Raw genomic sequence first — 7,547 nt, forward strand, 5'->3', positions numbered from 1 at the left:
AATACAATATCTTATATGTAAAACACATTGCACAGCATCTAGCACGTGAAAATATTCATACATATATATCCTTTCATTTACTAGTATTATTTGAGAAATACATTTAATAGAACCATTTAGTTTTGGCTATGCTAAGGCAATAAGAAAGCTGCATAAGCTTTTTATTCGGTGGCTGGTATCTTTTGGCAGGGCACTTTGAGTAATCTCCGTCCCCCTGGAGTCCTGAGGAAAGAGAAGGATCAGAAAGGAACTTTGGTGCAGAGAGAAAGCAAGGAAAAATGGAGAAGGGTCTTATAGGAGGGTAATGTTTGAATTCCTCGACCCTGGGACTGACTGAGACTGGCTAGGCTTTATAGATTGTTAAGATTTTATTGAGAGAAGCCTTCCAGCAAAACTGTCTGAAGTGCTGTCACTTTACTGTGGCTCATATGGCTTCTACAAGGGCTTTCCCTGAAGTCTATACATCCTACAAACAACTCCTACTTACGTGTGAGCAGGGGTGCACTCCCTGAGAGCTGCTTGCTTAGCCTGAACAGGATGAGTTTGCTCGAGAGATCATTTTTATTTGCTTCCCCATCTAAAGCTTTCACTTATGTGCCCAACACTGAGATATAGAGGGTCTGTTAGAAGCAGCAATAGCAGAACAAAAGCAGGTTCAACCAAAGAAGTTTGTTAAAACTTAAAAACAAATTAAAGTTCTTCTTCTTTTTTTTTTACCCTAAAAAGAGTAAACAACTCACAGTATGAACATCAAAGAGAATAAACCATACATGTATTTCCAGATTATATTTCTAAAATGAGAAAAGGAACAAGACAAAACTCAGAAGAAATAAAAAGCATCAAGATTAAATGAGAGTTTTGCTTATCTTGCTTAATATAGTTTGAATCTTGTACCTTCTAACCTTATTTGAAAATTCCCTCCAAATGCATGTTTATTTATTTGTTATTATATATTTATTTATTCATTCACTCACTTTAGAAGATGCTCTGAGGCCTCAAAATATATTTCATAGCCACTGTCTGTATGGTATAGCTGCTAATTTCTTATACTCAGTTTATCTTCATTAAGATGTGCTTTGAGGCACAGGGAGATTGTTAATACATGGACATTATATTTTAAACTAATTGGTTTCCCATGTAATTATTATTATTGTGACCATATATTTGAAAACATTGTTCTGAATGTTCTGAAAGGGATCAGTAAGCTCAGGGTACTAAAAAAAAAAAAGGTATCTACGCCTTACAAAGTTTTATGACAGTTAATTACAGAATCAAAAAAGAAGGAAGAATGTGTACTTAATAAAATTGGTACACTTTATAGAATCTCATTTCTTAACAGGATTTTTAATCTGAAAACAAATGTATGTAGTACATAATGACATCTTGTGCTTAGATTTAAACCTGTTGCCAGTTCTCAGAAGACTTCATCAGTATTTCACTTTGTGGCATGGAGACATAAAACTCTAATGGCCATGCATAAACGATGGGACTTTTATTCTATGAGATGTCCTTGAAGTTGGATTTAGAGTGAGGAGCTTTTAACTGGAACTTTATTGTCCTGTAATGTGTCTGAAAGAGAAGTGGCAGAGCTTAGCCTGTTCCTTCCAAAATCGGGAACCAGAAGGGCCAATAGGCTGCCTTATTCTATGTTTTATAAACCCAAGGTCCAATAATATTAGATACAAAATGCTGAAAAGGTAATTTACCCGTCTCCTTGCAGTGTATGTACCTCAAACATAGCACACTGTCTTTAATGATCATGGACACATCTTACCATCTTTGTCCCTTTATCAATTCTATGTGGTTAGTAAAGAAGAAATTACATCATAGAGAGGTTAGGCAGTTTGTTGAAGGACTTGTTGAAGGACAATGGCAAACTACATACTTAGGATTTGAACTCAGGCAATTTGGCAGGAGAGCACACATGCATAACCAGACAGAGACAAGTGCCTTTTTTTCAATCAACATACCAAGACTGAGTGACTGAGGATTTGCCATACCTATTTTAAAACCCCTTCGATTACCAGAGCTCATCACCCAAACAGGGAATCATGGATCTAGTTTGCCCACTTCTTGTTTTACACATCCCTGTCCTTACTGCAAGGGTTGGTTTACCAATGCATTGCTATGCCATATAGTTGTTGTTGTGGTATTCTAATTGTGTTTATCCCACAAATTCTTTTTTATTTAAAGGTTTATATTTGTACTGCGAACTGCATTCCAGTTCTCTGCAAGAGCCGTAAACAGTCTTAACCACAGAACAACCTCGTAATCATTAGAATTTTTTAGGGCAAGGAGGGCATCTGCCTTGTCTTCCTGCTGGCGCCTTAAACAGGAGTCTGCTCAAGAAAGAACAGTCAAGTGGGTGCTAGCTGGCTGATGCGTTTTCACACTGAAGTCAGTGGCCTTGATATTTTTCACTTCTTGTCTTGACCTGAATGGTTACCTACTTTTGGTTCAAGAAAAAATAAATCTGAAAGAAATAAATGGAAACTCCTGGGACTCACAGAAAATGCCACTTAGAAAGAGAGAAGGATGGGGGATTGCACAAGCTCTGGCTTGGGCACAGGGAGAGATTATTACTCCAGGAAAAGAAAAATGGGACTTTAAGAAATAATGTCATCTATGATCCTTTCCCTCCCTCTTTTGAGGATTAATTTCTCTCTGACTAGAAAGGGAGAACCAAGTGGAAAATTTCCCAGAGACAATACTCAAATGGAAAACATGTATCTCACTTCTGATGACTTAACAACAAAAAATAGGGTTATTCAAACTTAAAGGTAACCATAATTGGATAATAAAACTTAATAGAGTGGAAGTGATATACTATAGACTGTTTATAAATAAGTCATACCAGATATACCAGTTGATTGACATTAGTGAAAGCCATATAGTAAAAATAAATAAATAAATAAAAATATGTGGTTCTTTTCTGGGTGCAAATGAAAACTCAATAGACTGAGAATAACATTCCTAACCAGTGTTACAATTCTTGGGTACTAATTTATAAAATATACAAACTAAGAAAAAAGAAAATAGTCAGAGGTTCACTATATTTTTCCTGAACTGAAGCAAAAATTGGGCATAATATAGTTTATGTCATACTCTGTGTTATAGTGCATAGGGTTGGGGTGAACATGTTTGATTTTTATGCTACTAATCTTTAAGACATATAAGCAGCCAGTCACTTTGCAGATGAGGCATCTTATGGCATCTTATAGCTGAGGGAGGAGTCTGAACCGGGAGGAGTTCTAAAGCACATGGACTGTAAGTTTTGCCTATGAACGTGTGAACCAAAGGGCTTCAGACTTGCCTTCCTGTCTTCCTACAGTTGCAGGTGTGGGGTGAGCATGCACAGACCACTAAGAGCAAGGAGAACTGTATTCTAAGCCTGCTGAGGAGGATGCAGATGGGATGCAGTGGTGGGAAGGCCATTGGAATATTAAAATATTATATTAGGTTGTTTAAATACAAAAAGATTATCTGAACGTATTTCTAAGAAACTGTTCACAAAGGATGTGAGCAGAATCTCGAGCTTGATTCTCAACTCACACGGCTCATTCTCTATGTGGCTTTCTCAAGGTACACGATGGACTTATGCTTCTTTTTTCTTTTCCCCCAAATAATACTGTCATTGATTCTTCAATAATTTCACTTCATAGACATTGATCACACTCATTCACAGGCAGTCCATGCCCAGACCTCCTCACTTGTGACCTTTGCCCCTCCAACAGGATGTTTTTTAAGCCCAATTTGTGTTGTACATGTACTTAATGGAGCAAGGTTAAGCTCCCATTGGCCTGCCTACTAAGGAAAACTGAGTCCAACTCTACCTGCACCCACACCAGAAGCCATCAAGGGTGGAGAGCCAAACTTCAGCATCCTTATCACAGTTTTTAAGAGTTCTTGCTGTCCACATTTGGTCTTCCTTCTTCTTGAGTTTCATGCGTTCAACAAATTGTATCTTATGTCTTGGGTATCCTAAGTTTTTGGGCTAATATCCACTTATCAGTGAGTACATATTGTGTGAGTTCCTTTGTGATTGTGTTACCTCACTCAGAATGATGCCCTCCAGGTCCATCCATTTGCCTAGGAATTTCATAAATTCATTCCTATTAATAGCTGAGTAGTACTCCATTGTGTAAATGTACCACATTTTCTGTATCCATTCCTCTGTTGAGGGGCATCTGGGTTCTTTCCAGCTTCTGGCTATTATAAATAAGGCTGCTATGAACATAGTGGAGCATGTGTCCTTCTTACCGGTTGGAGCATCTTCTGGATATATGCCCAGGAGAGATATTGCTGGATCCTCTGGTAGTATTATGTACAATTTTCTGAGGAACCACCAAACTGATTTCCAGAGTGGTTGTACAAGCTTGCAATCCCACCAACAATGAAGGAGTGTTCCTCTTTCTCCACATCCTCGCCAACATCTGCTGTCACCTGAATTTTTGATCTTAGCCATTCTGACTGGTGTGAGGTGGAATCTCAGGGTTGTTTTGAGTTGCATTTCCCTGATGATTAAGGATGTTGAACATTTTTTCAGGTGTTTCTCTGCCATTTGGTATTCCTCATGTGAGAATTCTTTGTTCAGTTCTGAGCCCCATTTTTAATGGGGTTATTTGATTTTCTGGGGTCCACCTTCTTGAGTTCTTTATATATATTGGATATTAGTCCCCTATCTGATTTAGGATAGGTAAAGATCCTTTCCCAATCTGTTGGTGGTCTTTTTGTCTTATTGATGGTGTCTTTTGCCTTGCAGAAGCTTTGCAACTTTATGAGGTCCCATTTATCGATTCTCGATCTTACAGCACAAGCCATTGCTGTTCTATTCAGGAATTTTTCTCCTGTACCCATATCTTCGAGGCTTTTCCCTACTTTCTCCTCTATAAGTTTCAGTGTCTCTGGTTTTATGTGGATTTCCTTGATCCACTTAGATTTGACCTTAGTACAAGGAGACAGGAATGGATCAATTCGCTTTCTTCTACATGATAACCGCCTGTTGTGCCAGCACCATTTGTTGAAAATGCTGTCTTTTTTCCACTGGATGGTTTTTTCTCCCTTGTCAAAGATCAAGTGACCATAGGTGGACACTGTGCCCCTTCTTAGAATTGGGAACAAAACATCCATGGAAAGAGTTACAGAGATAAAGTTTGGAGCTGTGACGAAAGGATGGACTATCTAAAGACTGCCATATCCAGGGATCCATCCCATAATCAGCTTCCAAACGCTGACACCATTGCATACACTAGCAAGATTTTGCTGAAAGGACCCAGATATAGCTGTCTCTTGTGAGACAATGCTGGAGCCTAGCAAACACAGAAGTGGATGCTCACAGTCAGCTATTGGATGGATCACAGGGCCCCCAATGGAGGAGCTAGAGAAATTACCCAAGGAGCTAAAGGGATCTGCAACCCTATAGGTGGAACAACAATATGAACTAACCAGTACCCCGGAGCTCTTGACTCTAGCTGCATATGTATCAAAAGATGGCCTAGTCGGCCATCACTGGAAAGAGAGGCCCATTGGACTTGCAAACTTTATATGCCCCAGTACAGGGGAACGCCAGGGCCAAAAATGGGGAGTGGGTGGGTAGGGGAGTAGGGGGGTGTATTGGGGACTTTTTGGATAGCATTGGAAATGTAAATGAGGAAAATACCTAATTAAAAAAAAAAGAGTTCTTGCTGATGGCTTCGTTTTTAGCCTGTTGCTTTTTGAATGGTATTTGGGAGATAGAGGTTGCTGCAGAAGCCTTCCATGGACCTCTTTCTCAATTGAGTGTTTGCAGTCATCGGTGTCATTGCCAAAACAGCTTCCTTGCTGTTAACAGTCAAGGGTTACTCAAATCATGAGCTTACATATGGTTTCTGGTAGCAGCACCGACTCTAACCCCAGCTACAGACAGATCACAGACCCAGACAAGGCCCTCAGAAGCAGCCTGGATTATTGACATCAACAAGGCTCCAGGTGGCATCACAGATTACTCATACCAGTTTGGCCCTGGGCAGCAAACAGCACAGCCCACCGAGGTCAACATGGCTTCAGACCATGATTTAGACCACAGATGTCCTCATGACATTAGGTGGTAACCCAGGTGAAGAAAATTAACCAGGACCCTGATCGTATCAGGACCAGTGACCCATATGTGGCCCTCATTGGCATCACAGACCATGGTATAAACCAAAAAGTGAAACTTCTCCATCTTGTGTATCTATCCTTGCCCAGAACCAGAACAATACTGCAGTCAGACTGTGTGTTTCAGGAGCTGAGTGCATTTCCATAAACTCCAGACAGCTTCACACCATCCTGGTGAACCCATTGGATTAAAGACTTGTTCTACTGTCAACATCTCTCAGACCTGTGACCATCATCACGTCTCCAGTCAGTCTCTCTATACAGTGCATGCTCCTCCCCAATGCTTCATCTCTCCTATCTCTCCATCAAACATTTACCCATTGCAGAGGCCCCCACACAATGTGTGGCAGGTTGGGTTTCACTGCCTTATGCTTCTGAAGCCTCACTTGTGAAATACAGGTAGTGATGGTACCTGCCTTAAGGGCATTTACCTGTGTGTGTTAAATGGGTTAATACAGTGAAGTGCTTAGCATAAGGCATGGTAGATACTGCACCTACTGACAGCAGCCAATTACTGGTAAACTGAGTGTTTTCTATGGAGTTCTTGATGTCAGCAAAAAGAGATTTAGGTGAACGTTTCCCAGAAACAAAATTTGAATCGAAAATTGATGCCAAATGTATTTCTAGCACCTAATATTTTATTGACATAACACAGCACTCTGAGCTGATGGGGACGATCATTAGACTCCAGTAGCACTTAGGAGTACTGTCCTCACCAGAGAGAAGCAGTTCCCACATCACTCTCAGGCCTGCAGGGATAGGGTAGGAGCCAGAGGTCAGTTACAGATGTGGCTCCAGACAGAAATTAGTCCACTGGACAAATGTAATATGGTCTGGGGTTGTTTTATGCGTCCTTACAGAACCGAAATGTGGAAACAGCTTACTCTTAAAGGAATCCCTTTAGTCTGTCAGCAGATAAGACATGAGGTCTTGGCCTAGCCCAGAGCATTTGCATTTTAATAAGTGAATTGTGAATCCTAATCTTTCAGAACTGTGGTTACACTGTACCGTGATCAGTGTGTTTTTAGAAATGAAGCTAGCTCTGATTTGGAGTTGAAAAAAATGAGAGAGAGAGAGAGAGAGCTCTCAATTGTGGCTCATGTTGTATTCTCTACACTCAGGATGCAGATGTAGGGGGATGGCTGCATTTTTGAGGCCATCCTGGACTACAAGGTAAGATTGTCTCAAACAGAAACAAAAGCAATGACTAGGGCTGGAGAAACAGATCAGTTAGTGAAGTGTTTCCCTTCCAAGCATACAGGCTGGGTGATCTTCAGCATCCACATAAAAGCTGGTCACAATGGCACCCTACTATAACCCCAGGGATGACAGGTGGGCACCGAAGACCACTGAGGCTGTCTAGCTAAATTGCTAGATAAATCAGTGAGGTTCATGTCTCCAAAAATAAGGAG

This window comes from Mus musculus, chromosome 1 (assembly GCF_000001635.26).
Source record: "Mus musculus strain C57BL/6J chromosome 1, GRCm38.p6 C57BL/6J".
Lineage (NCBI taxonomy): Eukaryota > Metazoa > Chordata > Mammalia > Rodentia > Muridae > Mus > Mus musculus.